Source organism: Pyxicephalus adspersus, chromosome 9 (genome assembly GCF_032062135.1).
Source record: "Pyxicephalus adspersus chromosome 9, UCB_Pads_2.0, whole genome shotgun sequence".
NCBI lineage: Eukaryota > Metazoa > Chordata > Amphibia > Anura > Pyxicephalidae > Pyxicephalus > Pyxicephalus adspersus.
Window position 1 is genome coordinate 20,529,993 of NC_092866.1, and position 13,196 is coordinate 20,543,188.

Sequence of the window (13,196 nt, forward strand, 5' to 3'; positions counted from 1 at the left end):
ATGAAATACAGGCCAAAATAGTTGTTATATTATAATTATGTTTTGTGTTTTTAGGTAGAACATGTCTATAGGTGGGCTAGAGGGGAGAGGGTGAGGTGGATCACAACATAAATAAACTTGAAGGGTAGGGTACATATTGGGCAACATAAACATTAAAAAATTCTGGGAAGAAAGTGTAAACACCAAGAAAGTTAATTTCAGTCATTTTTAAAAAAGGAACAAAAAATGCTTGAAACACAAAAAATGTTCTTTTTGGTATGAAGATGGAAAAAGTATTAGAACATGACAAGTTCAGTGACCAATTTCTGAGCCATCTCCCCACTCCTGCAAAATGAATGAGGATTCTCCACATTTATTTAAACATTCAATCAAAATGAGGAAATTACCTTCATCTGTTAAATCATGGGTACCCAACCCTTGGTCCACAGCCCACTACATACATACAGTAAAACCAATCTATTGACATATATTAAGTCATAAAGTTACCCAATAGGACTTGCAAGGTTGATTGTTTTGATAATCTAGTGGGGGTATTGGCATATTTTGGGAAGTCCAAAGGGATGTGGGAAAGTTGTATTCATAAAAATATTGGGAGCTCCTGAAAAACCCCATGGTCATCTTTGTAAAAGGTGAATTAATATAGTAGTATGTTCTAGTGGTACTAGAGAAGGAACCCCATATAAACACAGGGATCATATTCAAATGAAGATTTGTACACTGAACTCGGGACCCACTCACTGTGTTATCCATAGCAAAAATGAACTAAATATAAATAAGTGGTTATTACCTCTCTTGTCTATCTGGTTTGATAGTTATTGATCATAGTAGCATTAGTCATTGCCTCAAAATTATATTTGTCATTTTCTGCAGAAGATTTGTATCCCCCTAAACCTGTACTGGAACCCTGACTATCTAATCACACATGTCAGTTTTTCGAGCAGATTTCAGATCTGTTTTCAGTTTTTCCCTAACACGTACAGTTCCTGAGTTATAAGTACTGTTATAGTTATCATTGTACGTGCATGTATTTTGTACTAAAACGTAAGCACCATTGAAGTGAATGTTAATACATCTTCAGTATGAAGTAAAATAAAGCACACTGTGGTATAGATCTACTGAACAGGGTCAGTCAGGTACCATTGTTTCTTCAGAAATGCTTAGAGTATGATTTTCTTGTGTACTCTTTGTCTGGAATATCGCGGTACAACATCCAGCAATAGTCAGCCATCATACTTTCATTCCAGAAACCTTATTAGGTTTACTAATACCTCCATTACCTGAATGTACTGGTGAAAATGTTCTCCTTGTTTGTCACTCACCATACCAAAATTTCTTGGGAAGAATTCTAGATGTGAGTGTAAGAAATGTATTTTTACTGACATACGACAACCCAGTTTCTGGTATGAATCAAGCAGATTGTGAACGTCTTCCTTGTATGCAGGAGACTTATGGTTGCCCAGGAAATTTTCACACAGCCACTTAAATGCATCCCAAGCTTCTGGCTCAGCTGCTGAAAGAGATTGTTTAAAAACATCATCCTGCAAAACAGACTTGATCTGTGGCCCTATAAATATCCCTTCCTTCATTTTGCAGTGCTTATGTTTGGAAACTTCTCAACAAGGTACTGAAACCCCATGGAGTTTGATTTACCCATGGCCTTTACAAGGTTGTTCATTCATCAAGTCTAACTTGATATGGAGAGGTGGAAGAAATATTTTATGCGGATCAACCAGAGGCAGAAACTCGGCACTGCTTGTTCTGGGCTTAGGTATCTCCTGGTAGCCAATCACGCTTGACATAATGGTCTCCTGTAGATCGGCTCTCCCACAGGCATAGGAAACAGCATTATTTTGTGACTCCTCCTTGCATTTCCATCAGCAAGCCAATGACCTTTAGATCCCCACAGATTTTCCACTGGTGTGTTTTATACTGGATTGCTTCAAGTAGTAACTTCATGTTGTCATACGACTACCTTTAGTTTAACAGAATGGGTAATCAGTAAACTTGGTTTGGAATTACCATTATGCAGTAGGACTGCTTTCACGCTTCTTTTAGAAGAATCAATGAAGATACGCCATTCAGATGGAGCATGCTCTTGTGACAAACTGTTAAAGAGCGCATAATATATCATGACAGTAGGAACGTTGTCAAGGTTTGATTTCGTTTTCCGCAGTGAGTTACAGTTACACCCTTTGCAAGCAAGTGTTTCCATTCAAGCCTTGAAGCAAAAAGTTCTGCTTTGTCTTTGGAGAGATTTAGGTCATGAACGAGCTCTGCTTGTGTAAAGGTCTCTGATGTAAAGGTTCTGAATCTTCATCCGCCAGGATCAGACAGTAGTCAAGATCAGATGATTCAGGGTTGTAACTGGCTGCAACTCCAGCGCATTCCTCATCACCTTCTACAGAAGCAAGTCCATCATGTGCCGGTATCAGAACCGGCAATGAATCATCATAGGGAACAGGCCTTATTGCAGAATTAAGGCTGGGATATACAATTTTGTTTAGTTGTTTAGTTTTACCTGAGAATCCATCGGCCATTAGATGGTCTCACGGTTCTCTCTACACCATCAGGATTGCAAATGGCATTGCTGCTTTACGACGATTTAGCCAGTCATGCAGTCTGTCGGAACAACTGGTACAGATGTCATGTGGAGCCCAAGATTTATCCTGGTCACCAAGTGGACAGCCAAAATATATCGTATTTTTCGGACCATAAGACGCACCCAGGTTTTAGAGGCGGTAAACAGGAAATAAAAATATTCTGAACCAAATTGAATGAAGAAATATTTACTAAAATATAGCAGAATAATATTTAACGGGAGAGAGCTTGCACATTGCACAGACACATTGCAAATAGCACATAGCACAGATATTGCACTACAAGACTATAGTGACAGGAAAGCTACCGTTCCACTGTCATAGGAGACATGCTGCACAAGAAAAAAAACTGCTAACCAGCACTGCTCACATCACACTGCCCTCCTCCTGCTCTCTCTACCTCCCTCCCCACTGTTACACGGAGCCTTCTCACACCAAAACACATCCCCAGGATCCCTATAGACTTGAGTTGCTGATAAACACAGGGAGGGGGAGGGCAGGGCTCTGCGATCGATAGGATAGGGACAGCTTTATGTTTTTTGTAATCCGGGCAGGCGAGGCTGCAGAACAGAGGGGCCATGCTGCAGGGGGGATGCCAGGCTAGATGGAACTGCAGCCCCCTGCTGGGGCCCCCCTTGGAAGCGCAGGAGGGTATTCGAACCATAAGACGCACCCCCATTTCCCACACACTTTTGGGGGAAAAAAGTGTGTCCTATGGTCTGAATAATACAGTAATTTGTATATTAAGTTAAGTTCTCTGGTAATTTGGCGACGTAGTGCTTTCGTTGTGAATGAACCACACACGTAACAGAAACTGGATCATTAAGGCAATTTCCAGGCATGATGACAAATGAAATCAATCACAGTTAGTGCTTAAAAAAAGAAAACTGTTGTTAAATGTAACTTGTTAAGGCTATTTATAACAAATTTCACACAATATATAATTAGCTGCATCACAAAAACTAGATGTGCTAGAGAAAAACTGAACACAGATTTGAAATCTACATCAAATTGTTATCAAATCTGATAACAATGACATGTTGACCCGTGTCATTGGTAAGATTATCTTAGAGCTCTATTTAAATATCAGGGACTTTCCCTGGTGGTAATTAATTACTGACTTTCAAAGACATGGACCTGGAAAATTCCCACCAGGGAATGTTTGAAGAAATGTCAGATTCCCTGCTTTATAAATACAGCCCATGTTTAGAAGTCAAGAGCACATCAATGACCAATTACAGCATTCTTCCAGGATAAAGAAATAGCATTTGGCAGGCCTTCATCTTAAAGTCAGGAAAAGTTAAAAATAGTTTCATAGAGGTACACAAAAAAGTATTTTCTGGTTAATGGAAGTAAAAGTAGGCATTTGTGATGCTTCTATAAAACGACAAAGTCTAAAATGGCCAATAGGTTCTCCTTAAAGCATGGGAAAGTTTAGAATCCATTACAATTTCATTACAAAACCAACAATTCATGTTTTCACAGATAAGTTCCATAAATACATAGAAACTGCATTTCACGTGTAGTGTCCTGGTACAACACAGAGTTCCAACAGGTTGAGAGCTGCTGTAAATGAGAGGTTACAAGGAAATAAATTACTATGTGTATTTTATTGAATCACATGGGCAGAAGAGCACCCTGAAGCAAAGTAAATTAAGTCATTGCAAAAAATTCCTTGATTAATGGATTTTAACTTATTCTCTCACGTGCACCAGTATTTCGTACACACATGTGAAGCATTGTTTTCCCTCCCACAGACAGTAAGAGAATTCTAAGTTTCTCGTAGAGCATTCAGGTTAAACCTAACAACTTGCTCTCATATGCATCAGCATAGACATATAGGGCCTGATTTATTAAAGCTCTGCAAGGTGAATAGAAGATACACTTTCATCAGAGAAGCTGGGTGATCCAGCAAACTTGTAATGCATCTAGTCCAAGATTCAAAACATTTCCTTGCAAATAGCTAATGACTTTGAAGAAATTCAGCTTCACTGATGAAAAGTGTAATCTCTACAACTTTGAAGAGCCAAATCAGGCCCAAAGTCTTTCCTGGAAGACAAGTAAAAGCAAAGATGATGTTTATTACTAAAGATTGTGTGATGAATATATACATTTTAACACAAATAAAATGTGATTTTGTGTTTAATTTACACAGTTTCTTTTCAGACGTATAGTTTAATTTTAAACCTTCTGTGCGCTATTTAATTTTGCCATACAGAAGTCCACCTTTGCATATATAAAACCATAGGTTGTAGGCAAAAGTCCTATTCAAACTGTATGAAACTAGAATATTTTTTTGTATAGTGTTACATTTGCTAAGCCAATCTTTTCTGTCTATTCAGCAAATGTTTTTGTAAAACTGGAGTATTGCCATAATAAAAGCAAATATTTGCTTGCCGTAGGTTGTAGCCCATTTGCACTTTTAGCATCAAGTTGCTTGATAAGCTTTAGTCAATATATTCTTTACACAAACTTGGCCAGCTAAGTGCATCAATAATTTTCACTTAACTAAAAACTGCTTCCAAACACAGTGAATAATGCTCTAACCGTCTGCAAACCACTTTACATAAACCCCCATTAATTTGATTGCAGAGACTTCATTTGCTAGTTTTTAACCACTTAGACACGAAATACAGTGGTTTCAACACATTTCCTGTAATTATACATTTACCTTCTAAAATAATCTGTCATCAAGGTGGAAAACCTAACAAGTAGAGTTGACAATCGAAAATCTGGCCATCGATAATCCATTTCCTTCAGTTTTCAGGCATGAATTTCAGATCGCATTTTCAATACAGGGACTGCAGTACACTGTTTGGCCCCTGATGTTTTGATGGCGCTGTTGTGCAGAAACAAACGTTAGGTTTTGCTTGCTACACTAAATACACATTGACGTCCCCGCTGCCTGCTCTCTGGAACTGTGCCAGATGTCCGCAGGTGCTGCGAGAGGAAGGCTGGCCTGTGAGTGGAGGTAAGTATAACTTTCAAAAATCCAGAAGTTTTGGAAATGCTGCACTCCTCAGGTCCCGAGGATGCCGGATTTTAGAATGTCAACTGTAGGTGTTCACTGATATGATGAAGAAACATGTTTTATGGAGCCTATTAGTCTTGAAATAAATACCTAAATTCAAGCCCAGCTTGAGCTAAAGTTGACTAAATAAATCCTCTACAACTTCTTAAAAATAAAATGCAACACCTGTTGCTATACTAGTCTCCTCTTTTCTCTGGAGCTATCGACCATAGACTCATCAATCCATCAATATGGCTCCTCAATGAATGAGTAATGCATAAAAGAAATTACTGTATTATATCAGTAAGAAATTTATTTTTTCCTTATTTTGTCTGACAATAAAAAATAGTAATGAGATAGTAAAAAATGAAATGAACTGAAATGGCATGGAAAGAAAACCAAATGAGGAACATGGTGTAAATGAAAATTAAAATAGGGAAATGTTCACCAGAGGTGGTGGGGGCCATTTTATGGAACTTGGAAGGCAACATAGGAAACATGAAAATACATTCAATCACATATTTTCAGGGTGCCTAAATCCTGTTCAAAGTGTAACGGAATCACAAAGGGTAATTTATGGCTTGGAAGAGGGTTATTAAGCAAGAGGCATACATTGATTTCATATGAGGCATGGGTAACATGGTTTACATGGGTAAAGCTTTGCTAGTTCGTGGGACAATATTTGGACATCAGCATGGACATATAAAGGGCCCTTGGAGGGGGTCTTCCTAACAAAACATTAAACAGGTTTCACAGAGCAGATAAAGAAGACCATGAACAGGTTTTACTAAAACATTACCTAAGTCCAACAACAAAGGAAGAAAGCCTTGGAGTGGGTATTTCTAAAACATTAGTTAGATCTCATCGAAGAGGCAGAAGTTTTGAAGTGGAGGTAGAGAAGACAAAAAGGCCACTGTCAAAAGGTTGGGCCGGTTATCATTTACAACCTAGCCTGACCGGAGCTTTTTCAGAGCCACTTTTTCATATGTCAGCTTGGGCCTGTAGCACCCTTTGTTTGGCTGTGGTTGTCTAGGCAAAGTAGTTTGGACACATATTACCTTTTCACTGGGCTGGCAGTATGCTCTGTGGAGCAATGTCGAGGAATAATTTCCAGAAAAAAAGGAGAATGAGTAGGAGGAGGAGGCAGAGGGGTAGAAAGATGAAGATGAGAAGGCTGTTCAAGTGTCTGAGGTGGACACATCTTGTAAAACACATGGTGTTACCACAATTGAAGGTAAAGACCTTGGGGCTTCGTCTACCCACTTCACATCAACTGTCCCTTCCTTTCACTCCTGTGTTCCTCCTAATTGTTAAATCTAAAATATAGAATGGACAACAACAGTTGTGTCCTTTACTTTTTGTGACTGTGACAACTCAATAGTTATTAACTAGTATGGTTTCTGCCATATTCTGCTTCTCCTGCTGGTGTCACTGAGTATCTGCTTGACAAATAACTTCCACTGACCATCAGATGGTCACTCCGAAGAAGAACTCGTTATGCATACAGCTGGGAGTTCCCAATTTGGGATACTGGAGTATATTGGAAAACAATACAACAAAAGCAACTAATAAAAACATTATACACATTAAACAAACATAATATCAAACAAACCTAGAAACCCAATTCATGTGCCCTAGAATCTTATTTAAATGCTATAATAATGAACAATAAAAATAAAAATATTTTATAATGAATTTTAAAGTTTTTTGTACTTTTATATCTATTGTACAATAGTATTTATTTTATTTAATTATTTTATAGGCAAACATTAAAATGTTCATATCATACAGTTTTAAATATCCTATACATGATAGAGGTTTAAGGCCTTAGGTTTCTATGAGTCAAACAATGCTACATTGTTATTATTATTATTTAATATTAAACAGTAATTTCATAGTGCCAACATCTTACACAGCGCTGTACAATAAATAGGGGTTGCAAATGACACAGATACAGACAGTGACATAGGAGGAGGAGAGGACCCTGCCCTGAAGAGCTTACAATCTAGGAGGTTGGGGAAGTATCACACAGTAGTAAGGGGGATATTGAATGGTGGATAGTAGTGAGGGTTTTAAGAGACAGAAGAAGACAGGTAGGCAAGTTTAAAAAGATAGGTTTTGAGTGCTCTTTTAAATAAACAAAAAGTAGAAGTAAGCTGAATTGGACGAGGAAGACCATTCCAGAGAGTCGAAGCAGCTCTAGAAAAGTCTTGGAGCTTTGAGAAAGTCACTCATAACATACAAAAGCCATGTTTGTTGTGCTGTATTTTTAATTGACTTATAATGTTTTGGGAACCCTATGTCATGTATTTATTTTTGAATAAATGTAAAAACTAAGATATTAATTAAAAAGTATCTTTAAAGCATCAAAAAAAGAAAACAAAACAACACAAATAAATGGTTATAATTTCCCAGCAGCTTAATAAGTAGGCTGTCAATAATGACTTCTTTCTACAAATGACTAACATACTGATCTTATTGCTTTATTATTTTGATTTTTTTGGTTAGTCAGAAGGTAATAAAATGGGGAAAAACAATCCACATGGCGTGACTTCTATATTTCCTTATTAACTTGTAGTATTTTTATAACAATTTCAAAGAGATCCGAGTTGCAGTTATCTCAGAGAGCGTTAGCTGTGTAATAAAGATAGTGGATAAATAACATTTCTTTCATCTGGGAATAATGCAAGCTCTGTGTGTGCATGTGCTGATTTTTTTTTCTACTCCAAGATCATTATGGAAAATTACTGCTGTCAAATATTTCTGGATAACTGAAGTTTGTGGTTACCCGGGTCGTTAAACCTATATCCCACTGCCTGACAGTTTTATTTTTAATTAGTGGATGAATCATTAATCTTAAAAGTTCCATAAGCTTAATTAGCTAAATAAACCTTCTTGACATACTGTAAGATATATATTAACTTGCTCTCTGACCACTGTATTGTTTTATTTATTTTACTTAGAATTGATTTGCAGTTAATAAATGTTCAGTTTACACAGAGACCCCTCTGAGTAGCCATTATGTACTTTTTTAAAAAAATGTTCTACTTCAAGTAATCAGAGAAATTTGTCTAAGAATTCTTCTTGGCATGTAGGATAAAAAAAAAGGCTGCTGTAATTATTTGTAATTGTATAATGTACTGGGTGATTCCTATTACTTCTCAGTTCCATGTAAGGGATTGGGTATATTCTATGTGAACAAAACATTAGTGGAATGAGTGAACATTCTACTTTTTAAGATATCACACAATAAGGGTGTTACGGCTGGTGGAGGATGGTCCTTCTTCTTGCACTGAATGTCACTTAGGTAATGAGGTGTGAGCAGGGTGCCAAATTTCTAGGGTGGTCTATGGTGCTTTAGTAATGAGGGGTAGCAATTTGTAGCTCTGCCCATTAAAACACGCTGTCCTATTAATTTTGTGCTATTTTTTGCTTCCTCTAATTTGGTTCTGTGCCACTATCTTTTCCTGTATGCTATTGTAAGTCCTTTTTCTTTTCCAGGATTTTTAGAGCCAGCCCCCTGACAAAACATGGTGCACGTCACGTTCTGTATCGTTCAAACAATCACATCTAGCATATGTACATTATCTTTGAACAATCGTATCGTTATCTGCATGTACATAATCGTTCACAGATATTGTTAATAAGCGTTGATCGTTGGTTTTCAAACAACAATTATTGAAGGTGTGTACATAGCTTTAGTGAGTGAGGTGTGGCAAGACCCCGTTTGAAGGTGTGTCTCCCCTTTCTCCCTTCTTCCTACAATTCTTACATTTTCTCATTAAATCCAATGTGAAAAAGTGTGAAATTTGAGAAAAAGTTGGGGGAATCTTGGGTGAAACATTTATAAATAGACCCCTAAAGTGTTGCTGTATTTGTAAGTGATTGGTGTAGTAAAAGGTCCATTTTAAAGATGTTACCACCATCTCTGCCTTTTTCTGTAAATAATATAATGATACAAAATGTATTCATACTTTACTCATACTTTACTCCGTCAGCCTTTCTTGGCTTTTTTTAGGGAACCCTGCTATGGATATTACTATATATCTATAGCTCACAGTTTATTAGCATGGTGGTCAGTGAGATGAATACCTTTGACATTGCTGGCTGAGGGGAAAATGTCACACTTATAGATAGGCAAAAGGGATCATTAGTGTCACTTAGTCCAACCTGGGGTGCACAAATTGCTCATTGCTCAAAGAACTCATCTGGAAAAAATCTGGTTGAGAAATTCTGTTTTAAGCTATACAGGGATCTCGGTATCCTATAGTTCACACTGTGGATCAGCAGATTTATTGTTTTCTGTGTTGACTTAAGCTGTAAAAGTCAAAGGAGTCAGTAAAGATCTGCATTTGAAAGCCTTTTGGGAAACGATTACTGGACAGTTTTTTAAGCAATCCTAACCACTTGTGAACCATTGACTTTATACCCTTAGGATTTTAATAACTCAGGATATCCTTCAGAGCTCGCTCTGTAATTAGCACCTGAGGCCCTGCTCTGTAAGCACTAAGAACCAATGACAGTTGCTCCTATTTTACTGATAACAGTGACAGTTTTACAACTGGCTAATGAGAATATTAAAATTAACAATGTAACAATTTAATTACATTGTCAGTAAGCACAAATGTTACTATAAATGAAATGTCAGCCTACATTGTTTGTTGTAACAGGCTTCCATGTACACAGTATACATATTTATGTACATCTCTGGAAAGCATCCAATGGTTCCTTGTTTGTTACTGATCACACATGCACTGAAATATGTCTCCTTTCTAACATATGAACCCTCTTCATTACCATACACCAGGGTTCCATATGATGGTTTAGGTCATATTAATTGGCTGGCTATAATGATTTCTTATTCTGTACAGTTATATGACATAAGTCTTTGTATTATTGGATGTCGCATGGAGACATTTCAACCAAACTTGCTAGACATATGACTGAGACTCATGTGAGTGCACCCCTAATCTTTGTACAGCGCTGTGATATATGTCAGAGGTATATTTGCATCTATGTATGTATGTGTATATGTATTGCTCAGCATAGTGTGCCTTTTGCTTATATTTTTACATACTTTTTTTGGACTATAATATAAGATTGCAATAAATAAATACCTGGGCAACGCCAGGTAATCAGCTAGTATATATATATATATATATATATATATATATATATATATATAAACTGGATGTATGTGTGTATGTTCCACCATCACTTGAAAATGCATGGAGACATTTCAACCAAACTTTCCATACATATGACTGAGACTCATGTTAGTGCACCAGTAATCTTTGTACAGCATTGTGCTAGAAGTCAGAGCTATATTCGGATGTATTTATGTGTCTATGTCATCACTAGGAAATGCATGGAGACATTTCAACCAAACTTGCTATGTTCCACCATCACTAGGAAACACATCGACACATTTCAACCAAACTTGCTAGACATATGACTAATGTGAGTGCACTGCTGATCTTTGTGCAGCGCTATGCTTTATGTCGGAGCTATATTTGGTGATTACTAGGAAACGCATAGAGACATTTCAACCAAACTTGCTATGTTCCACTATCACTCGGAAAGGCATTAGAACTTAAAACCAAACTTGTTAGACATATGACTCAGACTCATGTGAGTGCACCGCTGATTTTTGTACAGTGCTATGCTATATGTCAGAGCTATATTTAGATGTATGTGTTATATATATAGATGTGTGTATGTGATCACTAGGAAACGCATGGAGACATTTCAACCAAACTGCTAGACATATGACTCATGTGAACGACCTTTGTACAGCGCTGTGGTCAGAAGTATATTTTCATGCATGTGTGTATGTATTGCTCAGTGACAGTGTGTCTTTTGCTTACAAACTTTGTTTTTGGACTCTTTTACAAATTTCTGGCCTGTAATAATGGCTTTGAGAAAACGTAAGGCAAATTGGCCAAGTGCAATCAAAGACAAAAAAAAATGAAACAACACCATAGACAAGAAAATCCTGAGGGCAGGAAAAGAAGACTTGTCACACTGCGCAAGAGAGCTACTACATTTAGAGCTTCAGAGACAGTACAACAGCGTGAGACCTGACTACAGGATAACAGAGATAGAGCTTCTACATCTAGAGCTTCAGAGACAGTACAACAGCATGACAACTGAGCACAGGACATAAGAGAAAGAGCTACTACATCTAAAGCTTCAGAGACAGTACACGAAATGAGAGAAAGAGCCAGTCGATCACGGACTGCACAACATTTTAGCTTAGCATTGGAGGATTCCACTATGATCCACATAAAGACTACTAGCAGCATGCAAGTGTTACCATCGGAAAAATGGAAATGGTTTGTAGTTACTGTCAAGCCAAGAAGTTTAAAACTGAGTCTCCTGGTATTTGCTTCAGGGACAGGGATAACAGTGTGAGACCCCACTACAGGATAACAGAGATAGAGCGACTTCATCTAGAGCTTCAAGGACAGTACAACAGCGTGAGACCCGAGTACACGAAATGGAGGAAAGAGCCAGACGATCATGGACTGCACAACATTTTAGCTTAGCATTTGAAGGATTCCACTATGATCCACATAGACTACTCGCAGCTGTCAGGCCAAGAAGTTTAAATCTGAGTCTCCTAGTATTTGCTGCACAAAAAGGGAAAGTCAAACTCTGACAACTGGAAACACCACCACAAGAACTTTGGAATTACACATCAGCAAATACTTCAAATAGTCAACTCATGTTTGCAAAGGACATTATTCGGCACCACATCAGTTGTTCAACAGATTGGATTTCCATCCACATTCATGGTGCAAGGGCAAATTTACCATAAAGCGGGATCGTTACTTCTGCTGCCCGATCAACTACCAAAAGTTCTACAACTATATTTTATTGAAAACGAACTAAAAGAAACTGACCAGAGGTGCACCTACATCTCAGGAAAAAAATTTCAGATTGTCCTAAAATTACAAAGGATGTTTCATGAGCACAATGTTCTTATAAAAATATTTAAAATAGCCGTGGAAAATATGCCATTCATTTAGGTTTATCTAATTTAATTGTATTTTATTTGTATATTGTACTTATACAGTTAAAACCTGTAAAAAAACAATTCTTTGATTTAACACTATAGCTTTATTTGATTATTTTTCCTGTATAATATAAGATTGAAATAAATAAACACCTGGGCAACGCTGGGTAATCAGCTAGGTAGGATATAAAAATAGATTTTTTTTGTATAGGTACTTTGCTGTCTGCTGTGTCCAACAAGTCTTGGATTATTAGTAACTATATATATATATATGTGTGTGTGTGTGTGTGGGTGTGTGTGTATATATGTGTGTGTGTGTGTTTATCTGTACATATTGGGTGATACTTCTCTATCCAGAAATTGAGAGAACCAACCTCCTAAAAAATACTACATAATGGAAGTTTTGAAGAGGAAGAAAGGTTTGAGGCTTAAAATTATGTATTATTATGTTTTTGATACATACATAAATATTCAGTACATTCCAATAGGTAATATCCCATTTTATATGTATTGCTCTATGTGCACAGAACACAACAATTCGTATACAATATTGCACCCCTGAAGAAGCCCT